The following is a 23,819-nucleotide window of genomic DNA, read 5'->3' as shown; positions in this document are numbered from 1 at the left end:
TCAACAGAAGCAAAACCAAAAAACCTATCCTGATTAAACCTGACATGACACCTGAAGAGAGAAAGATAGAATCAATCCTTCTTCATGAACGTTGGAACCTTATTCAACAAGGAATAGACCGTAAGGCTATAAAACTTCGCAACGGTCAGATTCTTATCAACAACAGACTTCATGGCATAGTTACAGACTTCAAATTTGTTAATTCCTCCAGTGGTTCATCTACTACAAGCTCTACATCTGCTAGTATTGCACCCGACTCTGTCCCTAATCAACAACCCTCTGTTCCTAATCAAAATCAATGACTACCTAATTGTTTCTACATAAACACTAGAAGTATTGTTAATAAGTTAACACAATTCCAATCCTTAGTTTACTCTCATGAATATGACTTGGTTGCTATTACAGAAACCTGGTTAACCAGCAATGTATTTAACAATGAAATTCTACCAAATCAATACATTATCTATCGCAATGATCGTAGGTCTAGAGGTGGAGGGGTCCTAATTGCCGTTCGAACTCATATCATCAGTAAACTCTTACCCTCCCCCACCAATCTTGAGATGTTGACTGTTGAACTAAAGCTACCCAAACGCCTAATCTTATGTGTGGTATACTTTCCTCCTGATCCAACATCATCTCAAATTCGATCCCTATCAGATCACATATCACAGTTCCAGCAGTCACACAGTGTTGTTCTTCTAGGTGATTTTAATCTACCACATATAAACTGGGAAACAATGTGTGGTAATTGTCGAGCCTCTGAAGACTTATGCGACATGACCTTTGAATTGAATCTTGTCCAACTTATAACCTACCCAACACACATTCATGGCAACATACTTGACCTCATTCTTACCAATGATGAAGACCTCATCACAAATGTCTCAGTTAATTCTCCAGAATGTTCTCAGATTTCATCTGACCATTTCCCAATTTCCTTCAGTATTAACCAAAACTGTCTACCACTTCACAATACTACTACATTACAAGCTTATGATTATTCAAAAGCTGACTTTATGAGTATGAATGACTTTATTTTAAATTCTAACATTGCTGACTGCTTAACCTGTGATGATGTTGAAAGCACTTGGTCTACCATCAAATCGGTCATCTCAGAAGCAATGTCCTTGTTTATACCCAAGTTTCAGTTGCGATCTAATCAGTATCCAAAGTGGTTTAGTCGTGATATAAGGCATCAGTTGAAGTGCCTTCACACTCTCAGAAGAACTCATAAACGTTCACCCACTCCCCATAATACTGCTAAACTTCGTCTAGCTGATGAACATTTTCAACAAAGTGTAGCTTTGGCCAAATCTAATTATGAGTCTTCCCTCATAAACAGTTATGCCGAATCCTCTAATCCTGCTATCTATCACTATATTAGAAGTTATACTAAATCTGGCACAATACCACCTACTGTACATCTCGATGACACTACAGCTTCAAGTGATGCTTCCCGAGCTAGTCTGTTCAATCGATACTTCCACTCAGTTTTTACAGCTCCAACATCTTCTGAACAAACCATTCCATCACTCCATCCAGATCAAATAAATTCTCTAACATTCACTGAGGATGAAGTATACTATGTTCTGTGCCAACTTGACCCTAACAAAGCTACTGGTATCGACAAAATTAGTCCCAAGGTCCTCAAAAACTGTGCTTTCTCACTAACCAGTCCATTATGCCATCTTTTTAATCTCAGTCTGTCAACTGGGTCAATTCCTGAGGAGTGGAAGATTCATTTAATTGTACCTGTATACAAATCAGAAGATAGATCTTCAGTAAAGAACTATCGTCCAATCTCCCTCCTCAGCAACACGTCTAAAGTCCTTGAAACTTTAGTTTATAACAACATAATCAATCACACACTCAGCCATATCACAAATTGTCAATTTGGGTTCCTTCCTGGTAGATCAACTACCCAACAACTGTTGCTATACTTGAACAGCATTCATCAAGTCACCACTCAAGGCCATCAAATAGACTCTATTTATTTGGATTTTCGCAAGGCCTTCGACAGTGTTCCACATATGAAACTGCTAAATAAATTGAAGTCTTGTGGAATCTCCGGTAATCTCCATAAGTGGTTCAGCAGTTATCTACATAATCGTCTACAATGTGTAAGAATCTGTAATTCCATTTCCAACTTACTTCCTGTCCTGTCTGGGGTGCCTCAAGGTAGCACCCTTGGCCCACTGCTCTTCCTGCTATACATCAATGACCTACCATCTGTCATAAAAGTCTCAAGTATATTCCAGTTTGCTGATGATACCAAACTATCTAAAAGTATTGCTGTTTCTTCTGACCAACTGTGCTTACAAGAAGATCTCAACCATTTATTCACCTGGAGTGTTAACAATGATTTTAGATTCAGTGTACCCAAATGCATCCACCTGAGTTTCAACAGTAAATTCACTACCACATATTCTATTGATGGCTGCCCACTCCCACAGCTTCTTTCTCATCGTGACTTAGGTTTGCAGCTTTCATCAGATATGTCCTGGTTCAAGCACTATCAAATCATAACTGCTAAAGCCTATAAATATTTAGGACTGCTGAGGCGTGTCTTCCATAGCTGCCATTCTATCAGAGCCAGAAAACTTCTCTATTTAACTCTAGTGAGATCTCAGTTAACTTATTGCTCACAATTGTGGAATCCTTATATGATCAAAGATACCACTATTCTTGAAAAAGTACAAAGACGAGCCACCAAGTTCATTCTAGCTGATTATGTCAGTGACTATAAAACACGCTTACTCCGGTTAGGTATCTTACCTCTAATGTATATGCTCGATCTCTATGATATTATTTTCCTTGTCAAAGCTTTACAACAGCCATCTTCTCAATTTAACATATACAACTACATATCATGTAGCTCTTCCAACACCAGGTCTTCGTCTACTAACAAACTAAATCATGTCCGCACTAATAGTAACTATGCCAGAAACTTTTACTTTAATAGAATTCCCAGGATATGGAACCAATTACCTTGCATTGACATCAACCAGTCCCTACCAGTCATCAAAGCTACTATTCAGAACTATAGTATGTTCACGTTGAGCTGAACCCTCAAAAACATTTAATAACTCATGGATGCAATTACACACGATCTTGAAATTTGGCTCATTTGTAGTACTGCTTGACCCGCTAAAAATATTTCAAAATCTTTTTGTTCAAATGTTTGACATAATATTTATGGCCAATCAAAATTTTCACAATACATTTCCTATGGGGAAGCCATATAAGTACAGTGTCCATTACAGCCCTTTCCCAAACTTGTAATGGAGCCAAACCGTACGTATCTGTTGTTGACACCTTTGCTGTTACCAGTAATCATCTGGTTGGCTGAAATGTTAACTCCGTTGAGAAAAAATCCACTTTTAATTTTTAGCTGTTTTTCAGGATTCAGCTCAACGTGAACATACTATATTTATGGCAACACTTCACCACAAATTTCTCTCCTGACAATCCCTGCACCTATCATTACTGCTGTAGATGCAGCAAGTGCTATGATTCTGGACTGACAATTAACTTTACTACATAAGTTTAATTAACTCCCGGCTGCCAGCACAGGTTGCTGGCAGACCATCAATGCAACTTTTTCTTCATCTATACCCACCTACACATGTATAATTGTAATTGTATGTTGCATTGTAAAGCATTAATAATAATAATAATAATAAATTAGCATCTTCAGTTGGTAAAGTGGCAATACCAGACAGCGTTGAAACCGGGTCACTACTGCTGACCCGGATGACCCGGATGTGACCCGGATTAATTAAAGCCAAGGCGTGCGATAAGAGTTATGTTTCGGCTAGTCTCGAGCGAGCGAACGAGACTACGTTTTGAGTGTTCGATTCGTGTTGAGTAAATATTGCAATTTCAGCCTAGCTGTAGGTTGAAGACCAAACAACAAACAAACAAAAAAAAAGGTCATCACCTACTGCCAATAGCTACCCCTCACCATAGATACCCTCAGTTTCGTGCTACATACTGCATTTACTAATAAATGGGCGTGGCTGAGCGTATGTTAGTAACGCGATAAGTGGGCGTGGCTCACGAAAAAGCTACGCGATAGCGTTTATAAATTTCCAGTTGCGACATGATATCGTTACTAAATAGACCATTAAGTTATGGTATATGGTCACATTACGTTATTTTGACCAATATGGTCTATGTTACTCACATGGTAGGTTACGAGGTTTTACTAGACCAGGCGAGTCTAGGTTTCTTCCTCTAGGGTTTCGTCGAGGCATGCGAGATGAGCTTTGAGGGTACTCGGGGGCGTCACTCTCTCTACTTTGAAGCAGAGCGTATTTATATGACCATGGTGTGGGTTGAAATTGCACAGAGGTTAGTTGTAGGGCTGATTATCACGTGTGGCCTTCATCCATAGATATACAGGTTACTCTTTTTAATATTGTGGGGCTACCTCTGCTTTCAGACGTTTGTTCCCATGGGTCTATGTCAAGGGCTGCTTTCCTGGTCATCAGACAGTTGATTGGAAGTAAGTTATTTCATGTCAGTGCACACACCATGGTTGTATTCTGGGTTCAAATATAGTAGCACCCTGGGCATCTGCAACCTGAAGTGTTGTTCATTTTGTGTATGTACTGATGTCTGTAGTGTACATCCATCCATTTAGCAAGTGTATTGCAGGTCTTAAGTGGTAATGCATGAGAGTCAGGTGGGACTTTGAATGCCAACATCTTCACCTCTGAGATAAGCAGTGCTGGTACCACCACAGGAAGATTGCCTACAGTGACTCATTGAGGATACACATGGATAGTGCATGTCCCTGTAACTACGTAATTAATACAGTTTGTACATGCCAAAAGCACCAGCCTGGTAATAGTGAGGCAATGTTTCTCCAGCATTAATACCCAGTTGTTGTTGTTGCTGTGCAAGAAACTGTTCTCACATTGTCACCTTTAAGTGGGGGGCTGCGTGGTGTCAACTGAGGAAGCATCCAGAAGAGGTTGGTGACCATGGCATTCGATTACATAACCAAATGTTTTTCCATGTGTTGTTAAACCTTGTGTAACAGATAGGAAAGCAATGTGAGAAAACCCGTAAGGGCCCTGGGACACACTAGTATGGATGTACGATAGAGGAGGTGTCAATGTTCAATTAGTTCAACACGTGGTTTAACATTTGTTTGAGGTCATTAGATGAATCAAAATTTCTAGGTATTTTGAATTCTGAGTCTACAACATTCCTGTAGACATATTGACTAGATTGAAGTTTATGTACGCAGGTTGGTCTGACTGTAATACTTTATTTATAAGTGTTATTTGTTTTTATGATACCTAACAGAGTCTGTGTCATGTGGTGTAATTAGAGTTTGCCATAATTTTTCTCTAATTGTATATATACATTGTACATGTACGAGTGTAGTTGTAGTAATATGTATGGTAGTGTGTGTGTCTGTGTGTGTGTGTGTGTGTCTGTGTGTGTGTGTGTTTGTGTCTGTGTGTCTGTGTGTGTGTGTGTGTGTGTGTGTGTGTGTGTGTGTGTGTGTGTGTGTGTGTGTGTGTGTGTGTGTGTGTGAGTGTATGTGTCCGTGTGCGTGTGTGTGTGTGTACATGTGTGTGCGATATAAAAACCAGATGACACTACGGTGTACTTACTGTGACAATGCAAGGAGTACTGGCTTAAGATTATGATTGTGGCTTTAGTGTGTGTTTGGATAATTGTATGAGTGTGTACTATCTTAAAAATGTAATAACAGATGCAGCTATGCAACGGTACTTAGCGAGTACCAGAAGCCCATAAGTACCCCAAGGAGCAAAACAGTGTTTCAAGCGAATCAGTGTGCACATATCAATGTTTGTGCCCTGCGGCCCTTGTAAGTATGACTGTGCAAATCAGTGTTTCTGTTATTAGATATAGCTATTTAACGTATGTCAGTGTGTATAACTGTTGGCCAATTGTATAATTCCTACTGTGTATGTTTCAATATTAAAAAGCTACTTTCCTAACATAGCCACCCAGTTAATAAAAAGTCAGGAGTTTTGTCCCTATTTTGAGTAGGGGTGTCAGAGGTGCTAGCTATGTAAGTTTGAACTCCGTCTAATTTAGTTTTATCCTTTTTGTATTATGCAGTTTAGTTTTTTTTTATCCATTTTGTATTATGCAATGATTTGACATATAGAAACAACTGCTACCATGCGTTGAACATAATGGATCTATGATTGCGTCAAGCACAAAAATTCTTATGTGAGTTATGTCAATAGTTGCATGCATGTGATGTGTTGTACACTTTGATGAGTCATACTGTATAGAGGAAAACTTTGGCAGGGGTAAACTCAGACAAATAGCAAGCTAAATTACATTTAGCGAAACAAAGTTTGGCAAATTTAAGCTCAATATGTTTAGCTATAAAGATGCTAATCTGAGGTGCTACAAGTAATTTGCAGGTTAAATGCTGTAGCAAATCACCAAACACACCAAAGTTTTTCCCTGCCAAAGTTTCCCTCTGTACAGTGTTTGCTGGGGAGCAGGGTCATGTTTATATGTGTAGACACATACACTAGATTGCTTGTCTGACAGTGTCCATAGCAACTGCTTAGCAACTGTAAAAGGGAGTAGAAAGCACAATTACCATTACAGACATTGTAAAATATGCTGCAAGCAGTCATTTTACAATGCTATACTGTAGTATATACATACAATCTATAGTATTGAATTGTAGTTGAACAAAACTATTTTGTAAACATACATATGTACTTCTGTAAAGAATTGCAGTGTGTGTGTGTGTATGTGTGTGTGTGTGTGTGTGTGTGTGTGTGTGTGTGTGTGTGTGTGTGTGTGTGTGTGTGTGTGTGTGTGTGTGTGTGTGTGTGTGTGTGTGTGTGTGTGTGTGTGTGTGTGTGTGTGTGTGTGTGTGTGCATGTGCATGCATGTGTGTGTGTGTCAGTGTGTGTGTGTGTGTGTGTGTGTGTCAGTGTGTGTGTGTATGTGTGTGTATTAGAACTAAAAATGTTGATCGACTCAGTGTATGTAGTTGACATCCAATGTTTTGTTCTGTTCAAACACTTGGCTCCCATGCATGTGTAGTGTGGATAGAACCCTACACACATTTACATTGAGTTATGTGTCCATTTGTCATATTTTTCACCACTGACTGGATTGTAAAATGTGTTAAAAGCCATTCATGCCTGACATGATCTGGTCTTACATACGTGCTTTGTGAACTAAACTTTTAAATGTTTTCCTACTGTGTCCACTGCATTTTCTATGTTTAGACACTTGTAAATACATTTCTGTGAAGTAATTTTTAATACTACTTTATTTTATTTATTTAGGTAAGAGAGCAGCAGCCAATGAATGACTGCTTTTTCCCCCTGCTATGTTCTGGTACAATTTATACCTGGTTTAGCTGGGTGCTGTGTGTGGCTAGAGCAATGGGAGTGAAATTCATGGTCAAAGAAACAACAGTAGCGGTGAGTCCCCCACATTTTGTAAGGTGTATTGTGTCACAATAATTTGTGAGCGACTAAGTGATAAAGTGAACATGACATTTTGAATGTCTGTTTGCAGTAGGTGTACAGCATATCAATGATACGGATTGTCTAACCAACTAGTAATTTATATGCCTCTTTTTTGCTACATAGCTACAATGGAATGTTTCTATTGTGGACACTTTGGTACCCAGAATTTTGAGATAAAACTGTAGAGGAAAGACTGGACTATTTTGCTATTGTGTCCTTAATTTGGAGAGTTTGTAAGAGTGGTTTTTAGGCAGCAACGTATATTTTGATAATCCGTTTAGCTACCTATTTAGGTTGTATCATAGTAAGTGTGTATATACATACAGCTGTATCAGAGTTGAAACTGGGTCACTACTGCTTACCTGGACGACCCACTGATCTGAACTGACCCAGATCTTATCCGGTTTTAAACCAAGGTGTACATCAAGAGCAATAGTTTGGGTGCTCCACTAGCTAGGGTAGGTAAGTTAATTCACGATTGGTTAGTGGTCACGTAAGTGTACAGATGATAAAACACAGGTAGGTGTGGCGTAGTGCATGCCTGCAGACTTCAACAGACCTTTCTAAGAATGAGTGTGGCTCCAGGTATATCTACAGACATTCCCATGCATTTCCTATAAGTAGGCATGGTTAAGTATGAAACTGGGCTGCAGCAAGGATGGATTAGAGTATGATGCATAAATACATTTTATCAATGGATTAGTGAGTGTGGCTCCATGTAAGCATACAGGCAGCAACGGACATGGCCTTGTGCATACCAACACACATTACTGATAAATAGATGTGATTCCACGTATGCCTACTACAGACGATAAAGCACAATCTCAATAAGCGGGCATGGCTGGCAAGTCAACGCATACGTACACTTCCACAGTGTCAAGCCATATAAGTGGGTCAGACCTGGTTCACCCCGACAAAATATGACCTGACCCAGTTTCAACCCTGAAAATTATTGTGACTTGAAAATATTTTCTTAGTAACGATCATGGCAACAGTTGCTAAGCGATTGTTGTTAGTGGTCACCAATCCATATCAATCGTGCTGTTATTTAAATTATTTTCCATTACCTTACAATTGTGCATGTCAGTAACAAACCAATCGTGATACTTGAAGCTTGCAGAAGTTATCGATGAATTATTATTGGTAAGTTGATACAATTACACTGACTTTGGTATATTGTGATTGTATGTATATTCTATAGGAAGAGACTAGCGTACTCAATTACTGTATAAAGAACAATGTCTCATTTTACAACACTTGTACTGTCATTTATTACATTTTCATCATGTATGTAAAATTGTCAGATATATATATATATAATTTTTAGTTCACAATGGTTAACAGATATGCGTATGTGTCTGTTTTCACTCTACTTTTTATCTAATAGTAGACAGAAACCTGAGTAACAACATAATCGTAACCGGCTGCATGCCAGACAGTTATTTGAGAGTTAATGCAATCAGTGTATATATGCTTCATGTAATACATACTTAAGAATTGGTACATATCAAGAATATAATTATTTTGTAATTTATCATGATAATGTACTATGTACTGTACTTATATATTATACGTATATATATGGTGAATAATGAGTTAAATCTCATCTTATTAATCAGCTGCGGTGACTGTATTAGTAGGGACCCGCCGATTATGCTGGCATAATTATGAGCATAGTAGGTGTCTGAAAGCATTGAGCATAATGCTAGCATAATAGGTAGAATATTTGTGTAATAGTATGAATTCTTGTTTATCAAAGTAGCTATCACAGAAAGATCGATATACTCTAATAGAACAGTCAGTAACTCTAATAGAACAATCATATAGCTGACTGTTCTATTAGAGTATATCGATCTTTTTGTAATATGCATTTTGATAAGTAAGTTTGTGCTTCAGCACTTATTATTTATCCATAAACTGGAAATCATTAACAGAGAATGAAAACTGAGGCATAAATAATTGGGCATAATTTGAGCATAATAGGTAAGTATTGAGCATAAATTTAAGCATAATAGGTAAATTTTTAAGCAGTGCAGCATAGCATAATAGGTAAAATTATGAGCATAATCGGCGGGTCTCTAATTAGAGCAGATAATAATGTAGGCCATTTTTCACATTTAATCCATGTACTGTGATGTCAGTGTCAATGGCCAATTTAGGGTCAGGTGACCTGATCACACAAAAGTTTCACTGTATGTATTATTAGAGTAGAATATGGGTATGTTTATTATGAATAAAGAGAGTTATTAAATTAAGCCCATTTTTATTACATAGCCACACTTTTTAATTCATGTGAGTAGCTGTATAGTTAGAATATATATAATTAATTACACATATACATGTATAATACATTTCTGCTGACTACTGAACTGAAAGAAGAGTATCTTTCTCACAATGTGCAAGTGGTATTCATGCACGCGCAGTCACTTCATTTAGTAATGGGACCAAACTCTTGTACAACACATATTACTGTACATGTACATGTAATTTAACACAACGCAAGCTAGCCAATTATTATTATTATATGGCAATATGTTCTCACTAGAGTGTGGCAGCATACTACCGTACAGCGTAATAATTTAACGGGGGGAAACTTTTCCTCATCAAAGTTCGCATGACTGGTTAATTATAATACTGAAGTCAGTGCATTCGTCAAAATTTTCCTTGTAAATATTTGACAATAATGAATTCGTCAAAATTTTCCCCCGCCGAATTATTACGCTGTACGGTAGTGTGGCAGCATAATAAAACCCAAACTGCATGCACTCCTCAAGGTGTACAACTTCATCCTCACAACATCTATCATATATTCATTCCCTTGACAAAAATGAACCTACTGTACATGTGTACATCAGCTTCTGATAACCTAACATTCTCAGATACAATGGTAATAATACTTTAAAACCTATGATCAATACACATACAGGACTTGAACTTACTCTTCAGTTGAACTTTATTTTCATTTTTAAGGTACTTGAGTCTCACATATTTACAAGACGACCTATATACAATGTTTGACATTATTCCTCCCATGGTATTTGTATGCTAGCATCTATTATAATTAAAATGATAACACAGGTTCTTGAAAAGGCCACATAATATCACATAGATGCGTAACTAAATTCTGAATTTCTGGAGCTGTTTCTACTTTGAGCTAAGAACTGACATCACTGGATGGTGTTGTTGATCTTGAATTCATCTATGCACTCGTGAAGGTGACATAATATAAGATGTGTCCATTACATAAATCGTCTCTTATTCAATTGTGATACATCGCAAGTCATATATCTTGCAAGCTAATTGTGTAATACATATTGTCCTGTCAAGAGTCAGTTTCTATCACCAGATCACCAAAACAGCTGTACATGTATCCTACTTGCAAGTGGTGCGATGTGTTTTACTTGTTAGTGTGCATTCTATTAGATTAATTTTATTTCTTAATGGACCAGACTTCACAGAAGATTGTAAGTGATGATTATTATGAATCCACAGTCTACATACACACGTACAGTTTTACAATTTAAGGGAGAAACAACTGAGAGGTAGTGAAATGTCATGTAATGTTATATTGGTGTGACTATTTGAGATGTATGCTTATAATTATATAACCAGTATACAGGTGTATGCATAATTTACAGATCTTAGTATAATAGTGAAGGCCAGTTGACCACCGGTTGACTCATATACATAAATAACCTGACTAGCTCATAGCAGTTTGAACTTCTCTTTTTACAGAATCCTAACCATTTACACAATACTGTATACATATTGAGTTGCATAATTGGCAGGAATCATTAATTTTGGTGATTTCGTTACATGATAATATTTAGTAACATTAGCACTTAGGAATCAGAATCAGTCTTACTTTTGATGAACACACCTAATTTCATATATAAATTCACCAAATTCAATTCTATCATCAAATTCAAGTTGTCCATGAAGTCATCACCCTTAAAATTTTGAAAAAGTCCTTAATATATTAACAAAAGCCCCAATTGATTTAGACCATGGCTTCATTAGAGGTTACATGCTATGCATTATCACCCAAATCCTCATGACTGTTTTGAAAATTTTACATACCAGCATACTGGCTGAAGGCAATCCCACAACCATCTTTAGGCTTGGCCTTTTCTCTACATGACTTTGTCATTGCCCTTCGCCTGTGGTAGGGTGTCCCTCTGTTTCCTTTGTCACCACTTTACACTAGTTTGGTGACCATCTCCTTGGTTGTTCACATGGCCCAATGCATATCCAATGTCACAATGCTCTAGTTACTGTATTACATCATGCTCTACTCCAATGGTGTTTTCTAGGAGCAAGGTATCGCCTCTTCTGACCATTCTCATCCTGGGGATATTTATCACCCAGATTTTTCTCTAGGTGCATCCAGCTCACTTTGGTCTCCCTGTCAGATGTACCATTCAGCTTTTGCTTTCCTCCACTGCTTCTAAGGCTGGGGTAGTTGCTGCTGCTGGTTAGGATCCACTATTTAGAAACTGTGAGTAATATTTTATTCCCAATTTGCGAGTCATATGGTGTTTGGTCACCTTTGCCTTATCCACTCTATTCACTATATCACTGTTAAAATGACTTGTTTTGAAAGTTAGCTAGGAAACAATTGCTGCAATGCATATCTGTTACTCTTTGGAAATATAGTGCCAGAATGATTCTAAAGCACTATGCTTTGTGTCCAGAGGATGGCATAGACTTTGGTTAAGTTTTTTAGTTACTGCCTGTAAGCAGCAAAGTTACTTTTAGTTGCTTGTAAGTAGTTTAGTTCTTGTACGTAGGTTGATTTTATTTGTAACATGTATCAAAACAATACAAGTATTATAGCATTAGAGTGTGCAAATTTTACATACATGACGAAAATGTAATAAATGACAGTACAAGTGTTGTAAAATGAGACATTGTTCTTTATACAGTAATTGAGTATGCTAATCTCTTCCTATAGAATATACATACAATCACAATATACCAAAGTCAGTGTAATTGTATCAGCTTACCAATAATAATTCATCGATAACTTCTGCAAGCTTCAAGTATCACGATTGGTTTGTTACTGACATGCACAATTGTAAGGTAATGGAAAATAATTTAAATAACAGCACAATTGATAAAATGATATGGATTGGTGACCACTAACAACAATCGCTTAGCAACTGTTGCCATGACCGTTACTAAGAAAATATTTCCAGGTCACAATAATTTTCAGGGTTGAAACTGGGTCAGGCCATATTTTGTCGGAGTGAACCAGGTCTGACCCACTTATATGGCTTGACACTGTGGAAGTGTACGTATGCGTTGACTTGCCAGCCATGCCCACTTATTGAGATTGTGCTTTATCGTCTGTAGTAGGCATACGTGGAATCACATCTATTTATCAGTAATGTGTGTTGGTATGCACAAGGCCATGTCCGTTGCTGCCTGTATGCTTACATGGAACCACACTCACTAATCCATTGATAAAATGTATTTATGCATCATACTCTAATCCATCCTTGCTGCAGCCCAGTTTCATACTTAACCATGCCTACTTATAGGGAATGCATGGGAATGTCTGTAGATATACCTGGAGCCACACTCATTCTCAGAAAGGTCTGTTGAAGTCTGCAGACATGCACTAAGCCACACCTACCTGTGTTTTATCATCTGTACACTTACGTGACCACTAACCAATCGTGAATTAACTTACCTACCCTAGCTAGTGGAGCACCCAAACTATTGCTCTTGATGTACACCTTGGTTTAAAACCGGATAAGATCTGGGTCAGTTCAGATCAGTGGGTCGTCCAGGTAAGCAGTAGTGACCCAGTTTCAACTCTGATACAGCTGTATGTATATACACACTTACTATGTACAACCTAAATAGGTAGCTAAACGGATTATCAAAATATACGTTGCTGCCTAAAAACCACTCTTACAAACTCTCCAAATTAAGGACACAATAGCAAAATAGTCCAGTCTTTCCTCTACAGTTTTATCTCAAAATTCTGGGTACCAAAGTGTCCACAATAGAAACATTCCATTGTAGCTATGTAGCAAAAAAGAGGCATATAAATTACTAGTTGGTTAGACAATCCGTATCATTGATATGCTGTACACCTACTGCAAACAGACATTCAAAATGTCATGTTCACTTTATCACTTAGTCGCTCACAAATTATTGTGACACAATACACCTTACAAAATGTGGGGGACTCACCGCTACTGTTGTTTCTTTGACCATGAATTTCACTCCCATTGCTCTAGCCACACACAGCACCCAGCTAAACCAGGTATAAATTGTACCAGAACATAGCAGGGGGAAAAAGCAGTCATTCATTGGCTGCTGCTCTCTTACCTAAATAAATAAAATAAAGTAGTATTAAAAATTACTTCACAGAAATGTATTTACAAGTGTCTAAACATAGAAAATGCAGTGGACACAGTAGGAAAACATTTAAAAGTTTAGTTCACAAAGCACGTATGTAAGACCAGATCATGTCATGCATGAATGGCTTTTAACACATTTTACAATCCAGTCAGTGGTGAAAAATATGACAAATGGACACATAACTCGATGTAAATGTGTGTAGGGTTCTATCCACACTACACATGCATGGGAGCCAAGTGTTTGAACAGAACAAAACATTGGATGTCAACTATGCACACTGAGTCGATCAACATTTTTAGTTCTAATACACACACATACACACACACACAGACACACTGACACACACACACACGCACATACACACACACTCACACACACACACACACATGCATGCATGCACACGCACACACACACACACTGTAATTCTTTACAGAAGTACATATGTATGTTTACAAAATAGTTTTGTTCAACTACAATTCAATACTATAGATTGTATGTATATACTACAGTATAGCATTGTAAAATGACTGCTTGCAGCATATTTTACAATGTCTGTAATGGTAATTGTGCTTTCTACTCCCTTTTACAGTTGCTAAGCAGTTGCTATGGACACTGTCAGACAAGCAATCTAGTGTATGTGTCTACACATATAAACATGACCCTGCTCCCCAGCAAACACTGTACAGAGGGAAACTTTGGCAGGGAAAAACTTTGGTGTGTTTGGTGATTTGCTACAGCGTTTAACCCGCAAATTACTCGTAGCACCTCAGATTAACATCTTTATAGCTAAACATATTGAGCTTAAATTTGCCAAACTTTGTTTCGCTAAATGTAATTTAGCTTGCTATTTGTCTGAGTTTACCCCTGCCAAAGTTTTCCTCTATACAGTATGACTCATCAAGGTGTACAACACATCACATGCATGCAACTATTGACATAACTCACATAAGAATTTTGGTGCTTGACGCAATCATAGATCCATCATGTCTAACGCATGGTAGCAGTTGTTTCTATATGTCAAATCATTGCATAATACAAAGTGGATAAAAAAAAAACAACTGCATAATACAAAAAGGATAAAACTAAATTAGACGGAGTTCAAACTTACATAGCTAGCACCTCTGACACCCCTACTCAAAATAGGGACAAAACTCCTGACTTTTTATTAACTGGGTGGCTATGTTAGGAAAGTAGCTTTTTAATATTGAAACATACACAGTAGGAATTATACAATTGGCCAACAGTTATACACACTGACATACGTTAAATAGCTATATCTAATAACAGAAACACTGATTTGCACAGTCATACTTACAAGGGCCGCAGGGCACAAACATTGATATGTACACACTGATTCGCTTGAAACACTGCTCCTTGGGGTGCTTATGGGCTTCTGGTACTCGCTAAGTACCGTTGCATAGCTGCATCTGTTATCACATTTTTATGATAGTACACACTCATACAATTATCCAAACACACACTAAAGCCACAATCATAATCTTAAGCCAGTACTCCTTGCATTGTCACAGTAAGTACACCGTAGTGTCGTCTGGTTTTTATATCACACACACATGTACACGCACGCACACACGCACGCACACACTATCATACATATTACTACAACTACACTCATACATGTACAATGTATATATACAATTAGAGAAAGATTATGGCAAACTCCAATTACACCACATGACACAGACTCTGTTAGGTATCATAAAAACAAATAACACTTATAAATAAAGTATTACAGTCAGACCAACCTGCGTACATAAATTTCAATCTAGTCAATATGTCTACAGGAATGTTGTAGACTCAGAATTCAAAAATACCTAGAAATTTTGATTCATCTAATGACCTCAAACAAATGTTGAACCAAGTGTTGAACTAATTGAACATTGACACCTCCTCTATCATACATCCATACTAGTGCGTCCCAGGGCCCTTACGGGTTTTCTCACATTGCTTTCCTATTGTAGTATCTGGACACGTGCACGCACTATGATGTAATACATTATGCTGTAATGTATGCATGCATGTACATATGTAGTTGTAGAGCCTCTGTGTGTGCTTCAGTTGTTATAACCTTAGTTGTTATTGTAGTTGCTAGATTGTAGTTGTGTGTTGTAGTGCTATTATTATTGATTCTAATAATCTAATAATCCCGACACTACATTGGCGACGAGGATGGCTACAGTTCCACCGATTAATACTTTTGATTCACGTACGGATGATTGGAATTCGTGGAGCAGACGCTTTGAACAGTGGCTCACACTTAGTTCCTACGCTACGGGTGAAGGTTCTGAGGCCAAGCAACGTGCAGCCCTCTGCACATATATTGACTCCTCTACTTTCAAACTACTCTGCAGTTTGTGTGCCCCTAAGAAGCCAGAAGAACTCACATTTGCTCAGTTGAAGGCTAAGCTCGACGGACAATACGGCACCAAAAAGTTAGTCTTGGCTGAACGCTATCGGTTCTACAACTGCAAGCAACAAGAAGGGCAGTCGCTGGTAAATTACATTGCTGAACTACGGCGTCTGGCAGCCACTTGTGATTGGACAGAAGTCCAATTGGCCGACAACATCCACGATAAGTTCGTGATGGGCCTGCGAAATGAACGCTTACTCCAGCAATTGTTGGCTCAAGATCACAAGAAGCCACTAGAAGAGTTGTTAGAGCTAGCTCGCACCTTTGAAGCGGCCGAGCATGAATCGCTTAAACGTGCCGACAACGACAAGAAGGAGACGGACGCCGGCACAGTGGCAGCAACCGGGAAGCAACAACGGTCCGTTAAACCCCAGAACTCTCTTCATACTAAGAGCCAGCGAACTGCTAATACTAAGGGTCCAAGCTCTCAGCCGCCAACCTCCAAGCCATGTGCCAGTTGTGGAGGAGCACACTTAAGAAGCACCTGCCGTTTTCGAAATGTTACATGTAGACACTGTGGTAAGATTGGCCATATTGCCAAAGTGTGCCGCTCCACAGCAGCAGTACAAGAAATAATACCAGAACAGTCACTGGACTCAGCAGTCATTACCGTTAACAAAACAGCCGATAGTGATGACAAACATATTCCACCAGTGTTTCTAACTGTTTACTTACCAGAACTGGATAAATGTCTTCGTCTAGTAATAGACACTGCTTCTCCACTCACGTTCATTAACACAAAAACCTGGGCAGACCTTCATCAACCCAAACTGGAGGCTACATCAAAAGTGCTTGGAGCTTTTGAGGGTCAACCTATCCACCCTATTGGATATTTTCAGACAACAGTTCAATGCCAAGATGACCCTACCATATCCTCACTGCTGAAAATCTATGTCACTCAATGTGGCATTAATCTAATTGGCAGGGATGGACAAGTTAAACTTAACATCACTATTCACCCTGAGCAATTTGTCACAGCAGTTACCACACCCAGTACCACTTTACAGGAAATTATCACAATGAATGAAGCCCTGTTCAAACCACAACTTGGATGTTGCACCACATTTAATGCTACTTTGACTCTCCGTGAAGGCACTCAGCCTAAATATTGCAAAGTGAGAAAACTACCTTTTGCTCTAAAACCAGTTGTAGGAGCAGAGTTGGACAGACTAGAAAAACAACAAGTGTTAGAGAAAGTCTCTCACTCAGACTGGGCTACCCCCCTTGTGGTTGCCAGGAAGCCAGGTGGCAAAGTTAGATTATGTGGTGACTTCAGTCACCATAAATCCAGCCCTGAAGAATGATGTCTACCCATTCCCACTTCCAGAGGAACTCTTTCAAAAACTGAATGGTGGGCACAAGTTTTCTAAATTAGACCTGGCTGAAGCTTATCTGCAAGTACCATTGGAGGAGGCATCATCAGAACTGACAGTTGTCAATACTCACCAAGGCTTATACAGATACCAACGCCTTCCCTTTGGTCTCAGTTGTGCACCTGCCCTGTTCCAGAAACTAATTGAGCAACTTGTGGGTGGCATACCAGGTGTGGCTTGCTATTTGGATGACATAGTAGTGACAGGATGCTCTGAACAGGATCATCTGAGCCACCTTAGGCTAGTAATGGAGAAGCTGAACACTGCTGGTCTCCACCTGAAACTAGAGAAGTGTCATTTCTTTCAAGAGAGTGTAACTTACTTGGGCCATGTCTTAGACAAAGCAGGCATTCAACCACACCCAGATAAGATCAAAGCAATTACTGCCAAGCCATGTCCACAGAACCAAGGAGAACTCCGATCTTTTCTAGGCATGGTGAACTACTATGATCGATTCATACCAGGGTTAGCAACCAATTGTGCTTGTCTTAATGATCTTTACAGAAACACAAAAAGTGGCAGTGGTCCAGTGAGCATACCAAGGCAATGGAATCAATTAAGAAATTGTTGACATCAGCTGATGCACTGGCACATTACGACCCATCACTACCTCTCAGTCTTGCGTGTGATGCCAGCCCAGTGGGCATAGGAGCAGTGATTTTTCATACTTACCCTGATGGTAATGGCATATGCGTCACGTAAACTGACATCGGCTGAACAAAACTATGCACAAATCCAAAAGGAAGCCTTGGGAATAGTATTTGGAGTCCAGAAGTTCAGACAGTACTTGCTCGGTCGTAAGTTCCAATTGATTACCGATCATAAACCACTTGTCACTATTTTTCATCCTCAGAAAGGTATCCCAGAGATGACAGCCAGCCGTTTACAGAGATGGGCCATTATCCTCTCAGCCTATGACTACGAAGTTAGGTACCAACCATCTGCCCAGCATGGCAATGCTGATGGGTTGTCTCGCCTGCCATTATAAGAGGTACAGCCTCCACAAGATGACGAAGCAGAAATTGTTTGTGCTCTGGAAGAACAACAGTTTCACGCACTTCCAATTCGTGAGACTGACGTTAAGGCAGCCACAGCGAGGGTATCACAAGTCTACAGTTTTTGTGCTAGAGGATGGCCAACCACTTCACACTCTTTGGACAAGAAGCTAATTCCATTTTTCAACAAACGTTTACAGCTCACAACTCACAATGGTTGTCTACTTTGGGGCCTTCGAGTGGTAATTCCTTCACGATATCAGAGGTCAATCCTAGAATTGTTACATGAGGGCCATCCAGGGATATCTAGAATGAAGTCACTTGCTCGACTACATGTTTGGTGGCCATCCTTGGACACTGATATTGAGTCCCATGTCAAGTCTTGTGTGAATTGTGCTGAGACAGCTAAAGATCCCACAAAAGTACCATTACATCAATGGGATTTTCCAGCCAAACCATGGCAACATCTACACATTGATTTTGCGGGGCCATATAGAAACAAGATGTGGATGTTACTGATTGACGCTTACAGTAAGTGGCCAGAAGTACATGTGATGGAATCCACTACGACAGAAACTGTTACCAAACACTTACAGCAGATCTTTGCCACACATGGAATTCCTCACCAGATTGTGTCAGATAATGGTCTCCACTTCATGGCAGAAAAATTTAAGTAGTTTTGTTTGTCTCGTGGAATTCACCACACAACAACAGCTCCATATCACCCCCGCTCGAATGGCAAGGCTGAAAGACTGGTACAGACTTTTAAACAGAGTGTAGATAAGGCAAATCTGCAAACCTCTTCGGAACTGCTGGATTGTGTGACCAACTTCTTAGCTTACTACAGAGCCACCCCACATTCTGTGACAGATCAAACTCCTTCTGAAATGTTAAATAACAGACAGATGCGTACAAGGTTGGATTTGTTACACCCATGCCAGTTGAAGGTTCAGAAATCTCTAGAACTTCAGAAGCAGTCACATGATGCCCATAATCATCCTAGACACTTCCTGATTGGTGATCCAGTGTGGGTTCGTAATTTTAGATCTGGCAAACGGTGGCTCCCAGGCACTGTCAAAGATAGGAGGGGGAAAGTAATGTATAAAGTATTGATTGATGGCCAAACAGCAGTTCACTGCCGTCATGCAAATCAACTTCGTACACGACTTGTTTCTTTACCTACAAATGACAGTTCCATATCATCTGACATTCCTAATCATACCTCCCCGACACAGAACAGTGATAATCCTCCTGTGTTGAGATGCTCTTCAAGAATTCGAAAGATCAGAAGGCCATGGAGTCCTTCGAACTAAAAGGGAGGAACTGTAGTATCTGAACATGTGCACGCACTATGATGTAATACATTATGCTGTAATGTATGCGTGCATATACATATGTAGTTGTAGAGCCTCTGTGTGTGCTTCAGTTGTTATAACCTTAGTTGTTATTGTAGTTGCTAGATTGTAGTTGTGTGTTGTAGTGCTATTATTATTGATTCTAATGATCTAATAATCCCGACACTACACCTATCTGTTACACAAGGTTTAACACATGGAAAAATGTTTGGTTACATAATTGAATGCCATGGTGACCAACCTCTTCTGGATGCTTCCTCAGTTGACACTATACAGCCCCCCACTTAAAGGTTACAATGTGAGAACGGTTTCTTGCACAACAACAACAACTGTGTATTAATGCTGGAGAAACATTGCCTCACTATTACCAGGCTGGTGCTTTTGGCATGTGCAAGCTGTATTAATTACGTAGTTACAGGGACATGCACTATCCATGTGCATACTCAATGAGTCACTGTAGGCAATCTTCCTGTGGTGGTACCAGCACTGCTTATCTCAGAGGTGAAGATGTTGGCATCAAAGTCCCACCTGACTCTCATGCATTACCACTTAAGACCTGCAATACACTTGCTAAATGGATGGATGTACACTACAGACATCAGTACGTACACAAAATGGACAACACTTCAGGTTGCAGATGCCCAGGCTACTACTGTATTTGAACCCAGAATACAACCATGGTGTGTGCACTGACACATGAAATAACTTACTTCCAATCAACTGTCTGATGACCAGGAAAGCAGCCCTTGACATAGACCCATGGGAACAAACGTCTGAAAGCAGAGGTAGCCCCACAATATTAAAAAGAGTAACCTGTATATCTATGGATGAAGGCCACACGTGATAATCAGCCCTACAAACTAACCTCTGTGCAATTTCAACCCACACCAGGGTCATAGAAATACGCTCTGCTTCAAAGTAAAGAGAGTAACGTCCCCCGAGTGAGTAACGTCCCCCGAGTGAGTAACGTCCCCCGAGTGCCCTCAAAGTTCACCTCGCATGCCTCGACTAAACCCTAGAGGAAGAAACCTAGACTCGCCTGGTCTAGTAAAACCTCGTAACCTACCATATGAGTAACATAGACCGTATTGGTCAAAATAACGTAATGTGACCATATACCATAATGGTCTATTTAGTAACGATATCAGGATGATCCGCCCCGGGCGAATTTTTTTTGGGGGGCAGACTTTCAACTTAGAAAATTTTCCGAAGCAATTAATTCTAATCGTACGGATTTAAATATTGAAATCTTAATTACATATTTCTAAATATTTCTATAAAATCTCTATATTTCTAACAAAAGTTCCAAATTTCTATGGACATCGTCTGGGAGGGAAGGACCCCTCGAAATTTTCACGCATTAGTTTTTCCGGATAATGTTGCACATGTAATACCGGATTACAAATTAATGACATAAGATAAAACAGTACATTATAAACAAAAACAAATTATCTTACATATGGGCCTCAGCGACCTGCACAGCAATCGGTGCCTCAGCAATGGGACAGCGCAAACTGGACCTCGTTCTGGCACCGCGAATGCACATAATTGCAGACCTCAACAAAGAGAAGCTCAATTTACATCTCAGCCATCCCATCACTATTCCATAGGAAAGACTGTGCTTTGCACTCAAAAGGTTGGCCAATCTCTTATAAAACTGAGTAGCAGCATCACCCATTCCACCAGTAGTAGTAAAAATTAAGGGAGTAATGAGGCATTCTCTACTTCATGAACCCGTTGTTGGTATTCACGTCTCTTTTCCTTGTCATGACGTCGGTATGCAGAGTGTAGGGGTTGATTTGAGGGTGCACTAGGGTTAAAAATTCTGACATCAAAGTATGACCTCTCAAATCGTCCTCCCCAAAAACCATTGGCTGCAATGTCAAGCCTTGCGTTATCATCATGATTAGCTGTTTTGTATTGAAGGGTCTCACCAGAAAGAGGCTGAAGGTGGGGTTCAGTGACAACATTGTTACAGACCTCAGAAAGTAAATTGGCAGTTAGATCATGCACTTCATTATGTCTCAGAGAAGGAAACCCACCCTTAGGGCAAGACAGAGCATGTTCTATGGTAAAAGAGTGACCACAGGCACAGGAAGTAGGGCAGGCAGATGGTAGCCAATGATAGCGAAGCGCAATTGCATCACGAAAAGCAGTTTTATGAAGCACAAAATTATGCGACTTCAATGGAAGACAAGAGAGCCAATTCGATGCACCCTTCTCCTGAGCCAACATGACTGAGGAACGCATGCTAGGAGGAAGTTCATCGAACAAATGATTGGCAGATTGAAGTTGCTCTTGATGGCTCCTAGAGCGAAACTTGGATCGCAACTGAACCTGTGCATCAAGACAGTCACCTAGTTGATGTACCTGAGAGATAATCAAGCCAACGAGACCAGCATTTATTTCTACAGAGCAGGAACGCTGCTGTGACACAACAATCGAAGGATCAAACACACCAAGGCCTCCTAGCTGCACAGGCAATGCAAATAGCTTTCTCTCAACATCACCAGGGACAGTTCGACCCAATAGACTAGGAAGGAAAACAGATTTAACAAAATGTTCAAGAGGAAGGAAAAGGTCTGTAGAACAAGAAGAAACACCCAAAAATTGTTCTAGCATCAGTTAAAACAGTTTCCTTGACTATCAAGATAGTTTTAGTAGCATTTGGAAAATAGCCATGTAATACCGGATACTAACTTCGTCACTCAAAAACACTTAGTTTGCTGGGCCTCAATGTCGTGTTGTCGTGTTCTCCGCCAGGTTGACAGTAGAAAAGAAGGACGAAATATGACTTTAGAGGAAAGGTGGTTTTTCACAGGCTAGCTGTCTCAACTCAGTGATCGTCAATGGCGTCTCGCATTTTATATTAATACCTCGCAGCACAGAGCTACCCGGCAGTATCTGATTCACAGCTATTGGTGAAACTGATTGGCATGTGAGTGTGAAGCAGCTTGTGTTTGCTAAATAAATGGACTGAGGATTAATCCACTGTCTTGTCTTATTAAATTTAAATAATGATTTTCTCAGCTAATCTGTCATATAGTCAACAGGGATCATGAATTCTAGATAACTGAATGAAGAATATATTATAATATGGTCCTGTAAAACCTTCTGTGACCGAGATCAAGATGCTTGATCTCATCCTAATCATTATGGGACCTCAATCGCTTGACCTGCTAGTGTAAAGCATATTGTTTTGTGCTCTTTTGATGACTTGATTGCTTAATTCAGTACAAGCTAACCTCTTGACCGCTAGATGAAATTTTAATACTGGTTGCGTATGGTTCTACAGGAGTTATTGGTGTAGTGACTATACCATACTGACAAGTAGCTGTTGCGTATTGTCTTGTTACTTGTCAGAAACATGAATCATGTGTTATTGTCGTAAGAACTAACTTCAAGTTCTTAGAGACTGATATCTATTTCAGTCATATAGCACTGTCACAATAGGAAGTAACATTTCTCAGCATTTGCCACTCTGCCCTACAGAGATGACGGCTGATTGTTTATTGTGTTATAGATATTACCTTATTATTACTACATGTATGTAATGATGTGGTCATCACTTTGTGTGATGATCTGTGATGTGGCATCACTTTGTGTGATGATCTATGATCACATGTGTATTGAGTGTGGTGTTCTTAATTTGTAGGTGGATTCTTTTCAAGATCACAAGCGACTGGCTTTCAAAAAAACCAACATCTAAACGAGAGTGAGTTCACGATTACAGGCAGCTAAGATGACTGCAATGAATTTGAGACAGGAACAAAGATGGTATATTCAGTAATTGAGCACTT

The 23,819-nt window shown here is 39.4% G+C and overlaps 1 protein-coding gene and 2 long non-coding RNA genes across 7 annotated transcripts in view; 1 reads left to right on the top strand and 2 right to left on the bottom strand.

Moving 5' to 3' along the window:
- The window catches only part of LOC136236323 (uncharacterized), a 205,640-nt gene that overhangs the window by 143,833 nt on the left and 37,988 nt on the right, over window positions 1-23,819 (bottom strand). The window lies entirely within an intron of this gene.
- On the top strand, window positions 4,200-6,211 carry LOC136236164 (uncharacterized). Of its 2 annotated transcripts, XR_010692011.1 has the most exons (5): window positions 4,200-4,353; window positions 4,405-4,507; window positions 4,660-4,978; window positions 5,048-5,257; window positions 6,155-6,211. It is a non-coding gene; the product is annotated as an uncharacterized lncRNA (long non-coding RNA). The 2 variants fall into 2 exon arrangements; XR_010692012.1 differs by lacking the exons at window positions 4,660-4,978; window positions 5,048-5,257; window positions 6,155-6,211 and adding an exon at window positions 5,732-6,135.
- LOC136236934 (uncharacterized) lies at window positions 12,590-20,965 on the bottom strand. Of its 2 annotated transcripts, XR_010692240.1 has the most exons (4): window positions 20,885-20,965; window positions 20,730-20,832; window positions 14,814-14,878; window positions 12,590-13,835 (listed from the first exon to the last, which is right to left on the bottom strand). It is a non-coding gene; the product is annotated as an uncharacterized lncRNA (long non-coding RNA). The 2 variants fall into 2 exon arrangements; XR_010692239.1 differs by lacking the exon at window positions 12,590-13,835 and having other exon boundaries at window positions 14,717-14,878.

Source organism: Dysidea avara, chromosome 10 (genome assembly GCF_963678975.1).
Source record: "Dysidea avara chromosome 10, odDysAvar1.4, whole genome shotgun sequence".
NCBI lineage: Eukaryota > Metazoa > Porifera > Demospongiae > Dictyoceratida > Dysideidae > Dysidea > Dysidea avara.
The sequence above is the reverse complement of the archived record's forward strand: the minus strand, read 5'-3'. Positions and strand labels throughout refer to the sequence as shown.